This window comes from Mustela lutreola, chromosome X (assembly GCF_030435805.1).
Source record: "Mustela lutreola isolate mMusLut2 chromosome X, mMusLut2.pri, whole genome shotgun sequence".
Taxonomy (NCBI): domain Eukaryota; kingdom Metazoa; phylum Chordata; class Mammalia; order Carnivora; family Mustelidae; genus Mustela; species Mustela lutreola.
The window spans coordinates 14,476,923-14,495,027 of NC_081308.1; the positions used below are offsets into that span (position 1 = coordinate 14,476,923).

An 18,105-nucleotide genomic window follows, 5' to 3' on the forward strand; every position below is an offset into this window, starting at 1 on the left:
AATCTTAAAAAAAAAAAAAGAGTTGAGAAATTGAGAGTAGGAGGAGGAATAGATGTGATTAAATATTCACTAGTCAGGAATACCCGTATTTCCCGCCCACTAAAAGGCATTCTTGGGTTATTAATCACTTATTATGCATAATGTGTCTTTTGCTTTGAGGGTTCATTTTTAGCAAGCAGTATATATTTTGAATTACTGATTCCTGTTTTTCAGATTAATTTTGTTTTCTACCAAAAAGCTGAATGGTGATTTGGTCATTTTTTTTTTTTAAAGGTTTTATTTATTTGATGTGAAGAGTACAAGTGGGCCGAGCAGCAGGCAGAAGGAAGAGGGACAAGCAGGCTCTCCAGTGAGCAGGGAGCCCGATGTGGGGCTCCATCCCAGAACCTAGGGATCATGACCTGAGCCGAAGGCAGATGCTTAACCGACTGAGCCACCCAGGCGCCCCTGGTTCGGTTATTTTTAAAAATTAAAAAACTGAACTATTTAAAGCAAATACTTGAAGGAGATAGGTCAATGAACCATCACCAGTTAAACAGATTGTTTATAGTGTACAATCTAAAACCATACAGTTATTTTCTACTAAAACAAAATAGATGTTGTTTTAGTTTTTTCCACATTAAATGAAACAAGCCTTAAAATTTTTTTTGGATTTAAGTTTTACATGTGAATTGAGCTTTTAAAACAGCTTAAAAGAGATGAATCAGCAATGACAAACTGAATATATGGGATTAATTATTTTTTGTCATTACTTTCCTCCTTATTTAAATATAAGTAGGATGTGGATTCCTGCTTCTTCTGTACAAAATTTCTTCTATTTAGGGACACCTGGGTGGCTCAGTTGGTTAAATGTCTGCCTTCACTCAGGTCATGATCCCTGGGTCCTGGATTGAGCCCCACATTGGGCTCCTTGCTCAGCAGGATGCTTGCTTCTCCCTCTCCTTCCTCCCCTGCTTGTACTCTGTGTGTCTCTCTCTGTCTCTGGCAAATAAATAAATAAAATCTTTAAAAAAGAATTTCTGCCATTTGAAGAAAATTAGAGATAGGCTTAGATTTTTTAATAAAGATTATAAGCAGCTGGGAATATTTCAGTATTGATAGATTATTTCACATAATCACTTTTTAAAGTAATCACACTATCCTAAATGACTTTATTTTACTGTAGGTTATGGAGATTGACAAGGTGCCACTGTTCAATTGGACTTTGGGTCAGGAACAGATTGTAGGCATTATTGGGGGAAGATATCTTTCGTCTACTCTTAAAGTGGCACTCATAGAACCATTACTTGTGTGTGGGTTCCTCTTTTGACCTACCTTTTCTTGCTGATCCAGTTAATTATTGAACAATTTCTGGAGCACTACAAAAGTCTTATCAAAATCATACTTCTTTGTATTATATTCTGTATTTCAGATTCTGCTAGTCTTTAAAAATTTATTTTAAATTCAATTAACATATTATTAGTTTCAGAGGTAGAGGTCAGTGATTCATCTGTCTTACATAATACCCAGTGCTCATTACATCCATAATACCCAGTGCTCATTACATCCTGTGCCCTCCTTCATGCCCATCACCCAGTCACCCCATCCCCCTACCCATCTCCCCTCCAGCCGACTCTTCAGTTTATTTCCTGTGGTTAAGAGTTTCTTAAGGTTTGTCTCCCTCTCTGATTTCATCTTATTTTATTTTTTCTTCTCTTCCCCTATGATCCTCTGTTTTGTTTCTTAAATTCCACGTGAATGAGATCATATAATTATCTTTCTCTGATTGACTTATTGCACTCAGCATAATACCCTCTAATTCTTTTTTTTTTTTTTAAAGATTTTATTTATTTATTTGACAGACAGAGATCACAAGTAGGCGGAGAGGCAGGCAGAGGGAGAGGGGGAAGCCGCTCCCCGCTGAGCAGAGGGCCCAACGTGGGGCTCGATCCTAGGACCCTGAGATCATGACCTGAGCTGAAGGCAGAGGCTTAACTCTCTGAGCCACCAGGTGCCCCAATACCCTCTAATTCTATCCATGTTGTTGCAATGGCTAGATTTCTTTCTTTCTTTCTTTCTTTTTTGGTTGGCTGAGTGGTATTCCATTTGTGTGTGTGTGTGTGTGTGTGTGTGTAAGTATGTATATACTCACACCACATGTTCTTTATTCGTTCATCGTTCAGGGGACAGCTGAGCTCTTTCCAGAATTTGGCTATTGTGGACATTCCTGCTATAAACACTAGGGAGCAGGTGCCCCAGTGTTCAGATCATTACATTTGTATCTTTGGGGTAGATACCCAGTAGTGCAATTGGTGGGTCATAGGATAGCTCTATTTCCAACTTTTTAAGGAATCTCCGGATGGTTTTCTGGAGTGGCTGCACAAGGTTGTAATTCCCTCCAATAGTTAGGAGGGTTCCCCTTTCTCCATCCTTGCAAATATCTTTTGCTTCCTGAGTGGTTAATTTTAGCCATCTGACTGGTATGAGGTGTTACCTTACTGTGATGTTGATTTTTATTTACCTGATGCTGAGTGATGTTGAACATTTTTTCATGTGTCTGTGGACCATTTGTGTGTCTTCTTTGGAGAAATGCCTGTTTATGTTTTTGTTCTTTGGTGTCGAATTTGATAAGGTCTTTATAGAATTTGAGTACTAGCCCTTTATCTGATATGTCATTTGCAAATATCTTCTCCCATTCTGTCAGTTGTCTTTTGGTTTTGTCGACTGTTTCCTTTGCTGTGCAAAAGCCTTTTATCTTGATGAAGTCCCAGTGGTTCATTTTTGCCTTTGTTTCCCTTGCCTTTGGAGACATGTCTAGCAAGAAGTTACTGTGGCCAAGGTTACAGAGGTTGCTGCCTCTGTTCTCCTTTAGGATTTTGATGGATTCCTGCCTCACATGTAGGTCTTTCATCCATTTTGAGTCTATTTTTGTGAATGGTGTAAGGAAATGGTCCAGTTTCCTTCTTTTGCATGTGGCTGTCCCAATTTTCTCAACACCATTTATTGAAGAGACTGTCTTTTTTCCATTGGACATTCTCTCCTGCTTTGTCAAAGATTAGTTGACCATAGAGTTGAGGGTCCATTTCTGGGATGTTTATTCTGTTCCATTGATCTATGTGTCTGTTTTTGTGCCAGTATCATACTGTCTTGGTTACAGCTTTGTAATAAAGCTTGAAGTCCAGAATTGTGATGCCACCAGCTTTGGTTTTCTTTTTCCACATTCCCTTGGGTATTCAGGAGTCTTTTCTGGTTCCATACCAATTTTAGGATAATTTGTTCCAGCTCTGTGAAAAAAGTTGATGGTATGTTGATAGGGATTACATTGAGTGTATAGATTGCTCTAGGTAGCATAGACATTTTAACAGTAGTTGTTCTTCCAATCCATGAGAATGGGACATTTTTTCCATTTCTTTCTGTCTTCCTCAATTTCTTTTTTGAGTGTTCTGTAGTTTTCTGAGTACCAATCCTTTGCCTCTTTGGTTGGGTTTATTCCTAGGTAGCTTATAATTTTAGGTGCAATTGTAGTAAATGGGATTGACTCCTATTTTCTCTTTTTTCTGTCTCATTGTTAGTGTATAGAAAGACAACTGATTTCTGTGCATTCATTTTATATCCTGCCGTTGCTGAATTCCTGTGAGTTCTAGCAATTTGGGGGTGGAGTCTTTGGGTTTTCCACATAGAGTATCATGTCATCTGGGAAGAGTTGAGAGTTGGACTACTTTGCTGACTTGGATTCATTTTATTTCTTTTTGTTGTCTGTTTGCTGAGGTTAGGACTTATAGTACTATGTTGAACAGTAGTGGTGATAATGGACATCCCTGCTGTGCTCCTGACCTTAGGAGAAAAGCTCTCAATGTTTCCCTGTTAAGAATGGTATTTGCTGTGGGCTTTTTGTATATGGGTTTTATGATACTGAGTTATGTTCCCTCTGTCTCTACACTGAAGAGTTTTAATCAAGAAAGGAGCTGTACTTTCTCAGTTGCTTTTTCTGCATCTGTTGAGAGGATGGTTCTTGTCCTTTGTTTTATTTATGTAATGTATCACATTGATTAATTTGCGGGTGTTGAACCACCCTTGCAGCCCAGGAATAAATCTCACTTGGTTTTGGTGAGTCATCCTTTTAATGTACTGTTTGATCCTATTGACTGGTACTTTGGTGACAATTTTTGCATCCATGTTCATCAGGGATATTGGTGTATGATTCTCCTTTTTTTGATAAAGTCTTTGGTTTTGGGATCAAGCTATTGCTGGCCTCATAGAATGAGTTTGGAAGTTTTCCTTCCATTTCTATTTGTTTAAACAGCTTCAAAAGAATAGGTATTAATTCTTCTGTAAATGTTTCGTAGCATTCCCATGGGAAGCCATTTGGCCCTGGGCTCTTGTTCTTTGGAAAATTTTTGATTGCTGGTTATGGGGGTCTGTTCAGGTTTTCTATTTCTTCTGGTTTCAGTTGTGGTAGTGTATATGTCTCTAGGAATGCACCCAGTTCTTCCAGATTGTCCAATTTGTTGGCATATATTGCTCGTGATATGTACTCATAATAATTTCTCTTTCTTCAGTGTTGTTTCTGATCTCTCCTTTTATTCATGGTTATATTAATTTGGGTCCTTTCTCTTTTCTTTTTGATAAATCTGGCCAGGGGTTTATCAATGATTCATTCTTTCAAGGATCCAGCTCTTTGTTTCGTTGACCTGTTCTACTATTCTTTTGGTTTCTGTTTTATTGATTTTTGCTCTAATCCTTATTGATTTTCTTCTGCTGGGTTTAGGCTTTATTTGCTGCTCTTTCTCTAGCTTCTTTAGGTATAAGGTTAGGCTGTGTATTTGAGACCTTTCTTGTTTCTTGAGAAAGGCTTGTATTGCTATATACCTCTCTATGAGGCCCGCCTTTACTATATTCCAAAGATTTTGAATAGTTGTGTTTTCATTTTCATTTGTTTCCATGAATTTTAAAAATTCTTCAATTTCCTGGTTGACCCATTTATTCTTTAGTAGGATGCTCTTTAGCCTCCATGTATTTGAGTTCTTTGCACATTTCTTCTTGTGATTGAGTTCCAGTTTCAAAGCATTGTGGTCAGGGAATGATCTCAGTCTTTTGGTACCGGTTGAGACCTGATTTGTGATCTTTTCATGTGATCTATTCTGGAGAATGTTCCATGTGCACTTGAGAAGAACGTGTATTCTTTTGCTTTGGGATGGAATGTTCTGAATGTATCTGTGATGTCCATCTGGTCCAGTGTGTCATTCAAAGCCCTTATTTCCTTGTTGATCTTCTGCTTAGATGTTCTGTCCATTGCAGTGAGGGAGTTGTTAAAGTCCTGTACTCTTACTGTCTCTTATTATATTATCAGTGTTTTTTTTTAAATTTTGTTATTAATTGGCTCATATAATTGGCTGCTCCCTTGTTAGGGGTATCAGTATTTACACTTGTTAGATCTTCTTGTTGGATAGACCCTTTAATTATGATATAGTGTCCTTCCTCATCTTTTAATACAATCTTTGGTTTAAAATCTAATTTGTCTGATATAAGGATTGCCACCCTAGCTTTCTTTTGATGTCTATTAGTATGATAAATGGTTTTCCACCCTCTCACTTTCAATCTGGAGGTGTCTTTGTGTCTAAAATGTGTCTCTTGCAGATAGCATATCTATGGGTTTTACTTTTTTATCCAATCTGATATCATCTTTTGATTGGGGCATTAAGTCCATTTACATTCAGAGTAATTATTGAAAGATATGAATTTAGTGCCATTGTATTGCCTATAAAGTGACTGTTACTGTATATTTTCTCTGTTCCTTCCTGGTCTATGTTATTTTTAGGCTCTCTCTTTGATTAGAGGATCCTTTTCAATATTTCTTGTAGGGCCGGTTTGGTGAGTTCAAATTCTTTTAGTTTCTGTTTGTCCTGTTATGTTCTGTTTTTTTTTTTTTTGTTTGTTTGTTTGTTTTAAATCACTTCTTCTATTTTGAATGATGTCCTGACTGGGTAAAGTATGCTTGGCTACATGTTTTTCTCATTTAGCACCCTGATTACATCATGCCAGTCCTTTCTGGCCTGCAGTGTCTGTGTGGATAGGTCTGCTAATCTAATATTTATACCTTATAGGTTACAGACCTCTTGTCCTGAGCTGCTTTCAGGATTTTCTCTTTGTCTCTGATATTAGCAAGTTTCACTATTATATGGCGGGGTGTTCACCTATTTTTATTGATTTTTGAGGGGAGGTTCTCTGTGCGTCTTGGACTTTGATGTGTGTTTCCTTCTCCAGATTAGGGGAATTCTCTGCTATGATTTGCTCCAGTATACCTTCTGCTCCCCTCTTTCTTTCCTCTTCTTCTGGAGTCCCAGTAGTTTTAATATCATTTTGCTTTATTATATTACTTATCTCTCAAATTCTTCCCTTGTGATCCAGTAGTTGTTTATCTCTCTTTGTCTCAGCTTCTTTATTCTACACCATTTTGCCTTTTATATCACTAATTCTCTATTCTTCTTCATTTATCATATAAGAACCTCATTAATATCCTTTTTTATTACATTGCATTACATCTCGTTAATATCCTTTAAGATATCCTTTTGATACCTACTTTAGTTCTTTGATTTCCCCACAAAGGGATTCTTTAGTGTCTTCTATGCTTTTTTCAAGCCCAGCTCTTATCTTTATAATCATTATTCTTAACTGTAGTTCCAACATTTTACTTACATGTATCGATTAGGTCTCTGACAATCAGTTCTACTTCTTGTTTTCTTTTTTTGAGATGAGTTTTTCTGTTTTGTTATTCTGTCCAAAGAATAGATGAGTGAGAGAATGAAATCCTAAAATGGCAACAACGACCCCAGAAAAATATACACTAAACAAAGTAGAAGAGACCTGAAACTGGAAAAAAATTTAAACATTTTTTTAAAAAGAGGGAATAATTAGACAGGTGAACAGAATAGAGGAATACACTGCATTCTTTGTGTATTTTGGTCAGTTTGTTAGAAAACTAAATCTCAAAATTGTAAAGAAAGAAAAACTTATATATGTACAAAAATAAAATTAATTACAATGAAAGGATAGAATGTAACTGTAAAAATGAAAATTTAAAGAGAAAAGGAAAAAAAAGAATATAAGCAGACAAGTGAACAGAACAGAGCAATAATACATGATGTCCTGAGTGTATTTTGGTCAGTTTTTTAGAAGAAATTGCATCCGAAAATTATAAAGAAAGAAAACTTATATATACAGAAAAACAAAATTAAATACATTGAAAGGATAGAATATAACTGTAATGATGGAAATTAAAAGATTAGAAAGAACAGTTGATAAAATAAGAAGTTGTTTGGAAGTGAAAGAGAAAAAAAATAAAATTGAAAGACTAAAGAATCCTGGGGGGAAAGAAACCCATGAATTTCCATATACTGTTTTTCCCTAATGCTGGAGTTTTGCAATTCTCTGTGATTGGTAAATTTGGTCTTAGCAGGATGTTCTTGCTGATCATCTGGGGGAGGAGCCTGTTGCACTGATCCTCCAGTGTCTTTGCCCCAGGTGGAATTGGACCACCCTTGCCAGGGGCCAAATGAACTAATCTGCTAAGGATTATTCTGTGTTTCTTTTGTTCCTTGAAGGTTTTCTACAGCACTTAAGAGGATGAGAATGAAAATGTCAGTCTCCCAGTCTCCAGCCCCAGAGCAGAGACCGCTTGGGGCCCCACTCCTCAGTGCACCCCCAGGGAAAAGCAGTCAATCATTCCTGTGCTCCTGGTCTCTGTCTATACTCCATGCTCACCCAGTCTGCGACTGTTTCTGTCTCAGACACACGACCCTGTTTAGATGCCCCAAACCCTGCAGGCTCCTGCAGCTTGCACCCACGCTGCTCCTCCCAGGGGAGGGGAGAGGGTTTCGTGGCAGTTCTGCTGCTTGCTGAGCCCCTGCTGCAGGAGGAGTTGCCTGACTCTGCCGTGGTTCGAGGTATATGGTAACTCCTAGCTGAGAGCCCACTGCTGGGCTCACTGATTGCAGCTGTTTTTCCTGTTCTGATGCCTGGGAACTCAGGCACCCCCGGTGTTCCCATGACCCCGAGGATCCTGAGACCACACTGGCCCCCCTAGGATTCTGCCCTGCTTCACTACCTGAGCACCTTTCAGGCAGGGTCATCCTTCAGTAGAGTGGACTTCTGAAAGTTAAGGTTTTGTGTTCTGCTGCCATATCACTTTCTGGTGCCGGCTGATGGTGGCTCCTCTACTCCCAACTCCCCTGCCCACAGTGTATCTTTACATATATCGCCTGGGATTGACTTCTGTGCATCTCCTACCTTGCAGAAAGTGGTCACTTTTCTTTTTGTAGGGCTGCAGGTATTCTTTTCTTAGATCTCTGGTTGAGTTCTCAGGTTTTCAGAATGATTTGATCGGTATCCAGCTGAATTCCTGGGACCAGACGAAACTAACATCTCCTGCTCCTCCACCATCTTGGACTCAGCTCTCTGCTAGTGTTTTGATATAGAGCAAACTACGTATGTTTCTGTCATCTTATTATCAATAAAAGAAATAATGGTTCATATGTCAATTTACAGGGGAGTCTAACTCCTTCAGGCAAATAAAATAATTTTGTGTTTTTATCAGCTTCATGGTTACCTTTGATCATCCTAATCTGGATTTGTTTTGTTTGGTTGGTTTTTAGTAAACGAGATAAAGAAATGGTCAAGTTAGAGCTGGCTGGTAGTAACTCTGCCATCATTGTGTACAGAGAAGACTACCTTCTGTACCTTCTCACAGTGACACAATTCCTAAATGATTTGTCCCTCCCTCCCCCACACACTCCTCTGTCCCCTTCTAGAGGATGAGTTGGCAGGGACACTACATGGACTTTAAAGTCTTCTTTTCCGCTAATCAGAAAAACATAATTAGTTCAAAGAAAAGAACATTCTATACTTCTTCAGATGAGTAACTTCATTAGTCTCTGTTAAATGTCTGTGCTTAAGGGATTTACAGTAGCTCTTTAATGCATCTTCCTTTCAAAACTTCAGGAGCAAAAATGAAAGCAAATCATTTTTTACATAGGCCTGAGTTATGTATTCACTGGTGATACAAGAAAAGGAACTAATCAACAAATGCCCAGATGGTGGGATACTTTTAAGTCGTTAAGCATAACTGTCAGTTGTTGAAAGCAGTAACTGGAAAGTAGTGCACGATGATCTATTTTTATATAAATTGTAATCCAATCCTGAAATACTATTAGAAGCTATCTATAGTCGATATTCTACAATGCTTCTGAGCTTGACTCATTCCTAATTTAAAGGTTTGTTTCATATGTTAAAGCTTTTTAATTTTAAAATATCAAAATTTTATGGATCTTCTGTACTTAAAGTACTGCTCTAGACAAGGCATTATAAAGTACAATTCAACCAAATATCTGCTCAAGCAAAATCTATTGAGTGCCCACAAAATGTCAGGTACTCTGCCTGGCCCTGGCTCTGTAGAAGTCAAAAAGTAATTCCTATTTTTGAGGAATTTAGCCTAGCATGTATAAATACACAAATGTAAGATCCTGTTTTCTTTTGTCAGGAAGCTTAACACATAGCTTGGGGGAGGTAAATTTGACAGAAGATAGTAGTTAAAATGATAATGTGAAACCTTTTCCATTTTATCAATAAATTCTTCATGAAAGTCTAACTGAGGAAAATACTCATGTCAGTAATAAAGGAAAAACAAGTATTTCCCAAACCCCATAATGGCATAGGAGTTGTTTTCCACCTTCCATCTTTTGGCTCTCATGAATAATGCCTCTGTGAACTTTTGTGTAGTTTGTGAAGCTTGTGAACTTTTGTGAAGTTTGGTTGAGTTTCTGTTTTCAGTTCTTTGTGGGTTTATACCTAAGAGTGGAAGTGATAGATAATATGGGAGTTGTATGTTCAACTTTTTGAGGAACCACAAAACTGTTTTTCCATAGCAGCTGTACCACTTTACATTCCTGTCAGCAATGTACAAGGGTTTCAATTTTTCTGTATCCTTGCTAATACTTGTTTCCTTTTGTTGTTGTTGTTGTTGTTGTTGTGGCCTTCCTAGTGACATAAAGTAGTAGTATATTGTGTATTTGATTTGCATGTCTATAATGATTAGTGATGGTGAGCATCTTTTCTTGTGCTTGTTGGCCATTTGCATATCTCCTTTGGAACAATGTCTATTTAAGTCCTTTGCCCATTTAAAAAAATTTAAATTCACGTTAGTTAACATACAGTATAGCATTGGTTTCCAGAGTAGAATTTAGTGATTCATCATTTACATTGAACACCCATTGCTCATCCCAACGTGTGCCCTCTTTAATACCCATCATCCATTTAGCCCACCCCTCCCGCCCATTTTTTAATTGGGTTGCTTTTATTGTTGAGTTGTAAGAATTCTTTATGTATTTCGGATATAAGTCCTTTATCAGATACAGACTCTTAATCATAGAGAACACACTGCCGGCTACCAGAGGGGAGGTGCGTGGGAGGAGTGGGTGAAACAGGAGACGGGGATGAAGGAGGGCACTGGTCCTGATGAGTGCCGGGTGATGTGTGGAAATGTAGAATCACTAGAGTGTATGCCGGAAACTAGTATTACACTGTATGTTAACTAACTGGAATTTTTTTGGGGGGTGGGGTGGGGTGGGGAAGCAGGCTCCCTACTGAGCAGAGAACCCGATGTGGGGCTTGATCCCAGAATCCTGAGATCATGACATGAGCCGAAGGCAGAGGCTCAACCCACTGAGCCACCCAGGCACCCCTTTGAGTTAATTTTTATTTGTGGTATTATTTGTGGTATGAGATAGGGGTCCACTTTCATTCTTTAGAATGTGGATAAGCAATTGTCCCAACATCATTTGTTGCACAGAGTTTTTTCCCTATTTATTGGTGGTGTCACCCTGTTGAAAATAAATTGACCATCACTATATGGGTTTATTTCCAGACTCTCAGTTTTATACCTGTGTTCTGTGTGTCTGTCCTTAGGCCAGTGCTACACAGTTTTGATTACTGTGGGTTTGTATTAAGTTTTGAAATCAGTAAGTGTGAATCTAATCTACCAACTTCGTTCCCCTCCCCAAAAAAACCCCCACAAGGAAACCCGTTTTAGTTATTGAGGGCCCCTTGTAATTCCATATGAATTTGAGGAGTACCATTCCCATTTCTGAAAAAAAGGCCATTGGAATTTCGATAGGAATGACACTGAATCTGTGGATGACTTTGCATATTGTTATGTTACCAATATAAATTTTTCTAATCCATGAACGTAGGACCTTCTATTTATTTAAGTCGTCTTTAACTTCTTCCATCAATACTTCATAGTTTTCAATGTGTTCATCTTTTACTTGCTTGGTTTGATTTATTCCTAGGTATTTATTCATTTGGATGTTCTTGTAAATGGAATTGCTTTCTTAATTTCCATTTTGGATCATCAGTTGCTAGTGTAAAGAAATACTACTTATTTTTTAAAATCATAAAATATGTATAACAATTGATCATTTTAACCATTTTTAAGTGTACAGTTCGGTGTCACCAACTGAATTCACAATATTGTGTTATCTGTCACCTGTTTATTTCCAATTTTCCTTATCACCCCAAAAGAAACCATAGCAGTTAAGCAATAACTCCCCCATTCCCCCTTATCCTCAACCCCTAGTAACTTCTGATCTACTTTCTTTCTCTACAGTTTTGCCTATTTTAGATATTTCATATAAGTGAAATGATACAATATTTGTCTTTTTATGTCTGGCTTATACTAGCATGATGTTTTTAAGGTTCGTTTATATTCTGTGTATCAAAACTTCATTTTTTTATAGCTGAATAATTTTCCTTTGTATGTATATACCACATTTTGTTTATCCATTCATTTGTTGGTGAACAGTTGAATGTTTCCACTTTTGGCTAATGTGAATAATGCTCCTATGAACACTCACAGACAAATATCTTGAGTCCTTGCTTTTAATTCCTTTGTATATATACCTAGGAGTAGAATTGCTGGGTCATATGGTAACATTTTGTGGACTACTGGCTATTGTATTTTGATTTTTTATCCTGGAACTTTGGTGAATTTGTTTGTTAGCTCTAATACATGGATTCTTTAGGGTTTTCTAGATGTGTAATTATATCATCTATGAATGAGAATAGTTTTATTCCTTCCTTTTAAATTTGGACACCTTTTATATCTTTGTTTTGCCTAGTTGTTCTAGTTAGAATTTCCAGTATAATGTTATTAAGTGGCAAAAGTAGGTATCTTTGTCTTGTTCTTGATCTTCGGGGGAGAAGCCTTTCATTTTCTTACCATCAAGTATGCATGGTGTTAGCTACTGGTTTTTCATGAATGTCGTTCATCAGGTTGAGAAGTTGCCTTCTATTTGTTGTCTGCTTGTTCATCATGAATACTGTATGTGAGGTAAGGTAGGTGGGCAGTTTAAAATGCATATCATGCTCATATCACAAAGTAGCTACTTCCTTTATCAAGTCTTTCCCTGGTTGTTTTTACTTTTTGATTAGTTGAAGAGTCCTAGAAAAGTTGACTCTAACACTTTTTGCCAGCTCATTATCTGTTTTTATCAAGTCCTAGATTTCCTTATTTTGCCATTTTCAGTGACATCACTCAGGAGATATGTATTTTGCACATATTTTCATCAGTCTGTGGCATGTCTTTTCTTTCTGTTAACAGTGACTTTAGCAGAGCAGAAAATTTTAATTTTAATGATACCCAGTGTACCAGTTTTTGTGTGTATGTACGGATTATTAGCCTTTTGGTGTTGTATCTAAAAACTCATCACTGAAGTCAAGAGTTACCTAGATTTTCTAGGTTATTTTTTAGAAGTTTTGTAGTTTTGTATCTAGGTCTATGATCCACTTTGAGTTAGGTTTTGTTAAACTTAAAAGGTTTGTATCTAGATCCTTTATTTTGTGTATGGATGTTCAGTACCATTTGTTGAAAAGACCTTTTCCCCCATTGGATTGTCTCTGTTTCTTTATCAAAGATCGGCTGTGTTTGTGTTGGGTCTGTTTTGGGGCTCTTTTCTGTTTCACAAAATAGCTTACTGGGATTGGGATCCCACTGAATCTATAGATCAAGTTGAGAACTGACATCTTAATACCGATCCAAGAATGCAAAGTATTTCTCTATTTATTTACATCTTTGATTTCTTTCAACATAGCTGTGTAGATTTTTGCGTGCAAATCTTGGAAAAATTGTGTTAGATTTATACTTAAGTACTTTTTTGTGTGTGTGATAATGTGAGTGGTATTGTTTTAATTTTTTTTCCCAATTATTCATTGCTGTATATGGGAAAGCAGTTGATTTTTGTATATTACCCTTATAAGTTGTGACCTAGATAGAATTGTTTATTAGTTCCAGGAGTTTTTTAATGTAGATTTTTTGATATTTTCTTCTGGAAAATCCTGTCATCTGTGAACAAAATTTTATTTTTTTTCCCAATCTGTATCCCTTTTATTTCCTTTTCTTATTGTGTTATGACTTCCAGTAAAATGTTGAATAAAATTGGCAAGAGGGGTTATTCTTAACTTGTTTCTGAGCTTAGGGGAAGGCATGCAGTTTCTTACCATTAAGAATGATGTTAACTGTTGGTTTTTTTTTGTAGACGTTCTTTATTAAATTGAGGACATTCTTTCTATACCTAGATTAGTAAGAGATTTTATCACAAGTGAGTGTTGGCTTTTGTCAGTGCTTTTCTGCATCAATGGCTATGATGATACAATGTTTCTATTTTAGCCCTCTGATGATGGCAGATACATGAATTGATTTTAGAATGTTGAACCAGTGTTGCACACCTGGGACAGATCCCATATTGTCACGATGTGTCCTTCTTTTTATACTTTGCTGTATTTTCTTTGCTAATATTTGTTGAGGATTTCTACATCTTTGTTCCTGAGAGATATTTGTCTGTAGGTTACCTTTCTTTAATGAGTTTATCTGGTTTTGGTATTAAGGTAATAGTGGCCTCATAGAGTGAGTTAAGAATTGTTCCTCTACTTCTGGAAGGAAGAGATTTTTCTGGAAGAGATTGTAGAGAATTGGTATAATCTCTCCTTAAATGTTTAGCAGTTACCAATGAAACAGTCTGGGTATGGGACTTTTTGTTTTATAAGGTTATTACTGATTTTCTTCCACATATATATGCTATTCTGATTATCTATTATTCCTTTTGTACATTTGGTACTTTGTTTCTTTCAAGGAATTGGTCCGTTTAGCTAAGTTACCAAACTGATAGGCATAGATTTGTACGTAATATTCCTTTATGATCCTTTTAATGTCCATGTGATTGGTTGTGATGACTCTTCTTTCATTTCTGATACTAATAATTTTGTGTCTTTTTCTTGGTTAGCCTGGCTAGAGGTTTATCAATTTTACTGATCTTTTAAAAGAGCCAGCTTTTGTTTTCATTGATTTTTCTTTTTTTTTTTTTAAGATTTTATTTATTTATTTGACAGAGAGAGAGAGAGATCACAAGTAGGCAGAGAGGCAGGCAGAGAGAGGGGGGGAAGCAGGCACCCTGCTGAGCAGAGAACCCGATGTGGGGCTCGATCCCAGGACCCTGGGATAGTGACCTGAGCCAAAGGCAGAGGCTTAACCCACTGAGCCACCCAGGAGCCCCTATTTTCATTGATTTTTTTCACTGGTGATTTCCTGTGTTCAATTTCATTGATTACTTCTGTAAAGTTTATTATTATTTTCTTCCTGTTTTAGGCTTAAGTTATCCCTCTTTGTCTTATTTCCTAAGATAGAAGCTTAATTACTGATTTTATTTTTTTTAAACTTTATTTTTTTAGTTAATGATTTTAGGTCTGTTCTTTTTTCTCAGGTATGCATCCCGTGCTATAAACTTTTCCCCTATACACAGCTTTTGCGGCGTCACGCAATTTTGTACTGTCATTTTCATTTAGTTCAAAGTATTTTTACATTTCTAAAGATTTATTCTTTTGACTTGTGTGCTATTTTTTAATTTTTATTTTTTTAAGTAAGCTTTATGTCCAATGTGGGGCTTGTACGCATGACCCCAAGATCAAGAGTTGCATGCTTCATTGATTGAGGCAGCCAGGCGCCCCTGATTTGTGTCTTACTTAGAAGTGTCTTGCTTAATCTCTAAATGTTTTGAGATTTTCCAGCTTTATGTTCTTGATCTCTAGTTTAATTCCATTGGTTGTGAGCATGCACTTTATTTATTGAGAGCGAGTGAGCACCAGAGCAGTGGGGAAGAGGGGCAGAGGGAGAGGGAGAGAGAATCCCAAGCAGGCTCCATGACCCTGAGATCATGACTTGAGCTGAACTCAAGAGTTGGAGGCTTAACTGACTCAGTCACCTGGGCGTTCCATGAGAGTATACACTGTATGATTTTTATGCTTAAAAATCTGTTATGTTTTATGGCCCAGAATTTGGTCTACCTTGAGGAATACTCCATGTAAACTTGAGAAGAATATGTATTGTGCTTAGAAGAAGTATTACATAAATGTCTAGTAGATCTACTTAGTTGATGGTGCTTTTCAGTTCACCTATATCCTTAGTCAGTTTTTCTTTTTCTTTTCTTTTTTTAACCTGTAGGATGTGTCAGTGACTGAAAGGGGTGGGTGTTGAAGTCTCCACCTATAATGTTGCGCTTGTCTGTTTCTCCTTGAAGTTCTATCTGTATATATCTCAAGTATTTTGGTGCTCTTTTGTTTGGTGCCTGCATATTAAGGATAGTTAGGTCTTCTTGAAGAATGTATCATTTTGTAATGTCCCTCTTTATTCCTGATGATTATCTTGGTTCTGAAATCTGCTTTGTCTAAAATTGATATAGCTACTCCAGCTTTCTTTAGATTAGTGCTAATGTGGTATACCTTTTTGCATCCCTTTGCTTTTAAGCTATTTGCGTCTTTTTATTTAAAGTGGTTTTAGAAACCCATTTTTATAGGGACATCTGGATGACTCAGTCAGTTAAGCCACCAACACTTGATTTCTGCTCAGGGCATGATCTTGGGATTGTGGGATTGAGCCCCGCATTGGGCTCTACATTGAGTGTGGAGCCTGCATAAGATTCTCTCCCTCCCTCACTCTGCCCCTCTCTGTCCCCTGCTTATACACTTGCATGCTCTCTTTTTAAAGCCATTTGCATTTGTAATGATTTTAACGTAATTATTAATGTGACTGGGTTAATATGAACCGTTTTTACTTTTGTAACTTTTGTATTTGTTACATTTTTAAATTATTTTTATTTATTTATTTAATTTATTTAAAAGATCTTATTTACTCATTTGACAGAGAGAAAGAGTGCATAAGCAAGGGCAGTGGCAGGCAGAGGGAGAGGGATCAGCAGGCTCCCCACTGAACAGAGAGCTGGGTGTGGAGCTTGATCCCAGAACCCTAGGATCATGACCTGATCCCAAGGCAGAGACTTAACTGACTGAGCCACCCAGGTGCCCCATTACACTTTTTAAAAAAGATGATTTATTTGCAAGAGAGCATGTGGGCAGAAGAAGAGGGAGAAAGAGAATCTCAAGCAGACTCCCTGCAGAGGGCAGAGCCCAGTACAATGTGGGGCTCAATCCCAGGATCCTGAGATCATGATCTGGGCCCAAATTGAGCTGGACGCTCAGCCAGTTGAGTCATCCAGATTTCCTCATTTTTTTCTTTTCCTTTTTTTTTTTTTTTTTGTTGGGGGTGCGGAGAGCTAATCCCTGCACCCAATGTAGGGCTCCAACTTATGACCCTGAAATCAAGGCATTAAAAGCCGGCCAGGCCTCCACTTCCCTTCCCTTTTTTTCCTCTTTAAACAAAAATACTCCCCTCTTTTTCTTCGTTTTGATTTTAATTGACCATTTTATAAGATTCTGTTTTCTGTCCTGTCTTAGTATGTCCATTATACTTCTTTAAAAAAGATTTTTAGTCATTATTCTAGAGTTTACTGTGTATATTTACAACTTATCTAAGTCCACCATCAGATAAATGTATTCTGCTTTTTAGGCAGAATATTTCTTTAACTTTTTTTTAATATTTCTTTAACTTTGTCTCATTTTTTTCCTTCTGGTAATCTGGTTATACCTTTTGTAATTGTTCTGTAGTTCTTAGATAATGTTTTCTGCTTTAAAAAATTCCTTTTTTCTCTTTGCATTTAGTTTGGAAAGTTTCTCTTGAAATATTTTTAAATTCCCTAATTCTTTCCTTGGCATGACTGAATAAGCATTCATTGTGTTGTTGTGTTTTTTACTTGTAGTATTTCTTTTAATTCTTTCTTAGAATTGTGTATGGTTATTACCCATCATTACCCGTCTGTACTTGCATTTTGTCTACTTTTTCCATTAGAGCTTTTAACATAATACTCCTAGTTATTTTAAATTCCCTATCTGAAATTATCCTTCATAATCCCCAGATCTGTGCCATATCTGAGTCTGATTCTGATGCATGCTTTGTCTCCTCAGACTGCCTTTTGTCATGTCTCTTAGCAAGCTTTTTTTTAAAAGATTTTATTTATTTATTTGACAGACAGAGGTCACAAGTAGTAAGAGAGGCAGGTAGAGAGAGAGAGAGAGGAGGAAGCAGGCTCCCTGCTGAGCAGAGAGCCCGATGCGGGGCTCGATGCGGGGCTCGATCCCAGGACCCCTGGACCATGACCTGAACCAAAGGCAGAGGCTTTAACCCACTGAGCCACCCAGGCGCCCTTTTTAGCAGGTTTTTTAATGTTTTTTAAAACCCCGATAGGGGGCACTTGGGTGACTCAGTCTGGTAAGTATCTTCTGCTTCTCCCACTCCCTCTCCCTCTGCCTGCCACTCCCCCTGCTTGTGCTCCCTCTCTCTCTCTCTGTCAAATAAATAAATAAATAAAATCTTTAAACAAAACAAAATAAACCCAGATAGGCTATATGAGGTAATAGAAACTGAGGTAAATGGGCATTTAGTGTGATGATTTAAGTTATTGGACTTGGGGCTGGCTGGATGTTGTATGTGTAGGTGCCAGAGGCTTCAGTTTCCTCCAGTGTCTTTTTGTTTGTTTATTTTTCTCCCCCATTGTCTTTGTGTTTCCCTAAGAACTCCTTTTTAAATAGCTTAAATAGTTAGTAGCTTAAATAGTCTGCTTCTTGTAACTCTTTCCTTTTGAAATCTGCTGTTACTGTATCAGAACTTCATGACCTGGTGGTAGAGTATGG

The 18,105-nt window shown here is 37.3% G+C and overlaps 1 protein-coding gene across 2 annotated transcripts in view; it reads left to right on the forward strand.

The window, feature by feature from the left end:
- CDKL5 (cyclin dependent kinase like 5) overlaps positions 1 to 18,105 on the forward strand; it is a 204,616-nt gene that overhangs the window by 87,715 nt on the left and 98,796 nt on the right. The gene's annotated exons all lie outside the window — the stretch shown is intronic.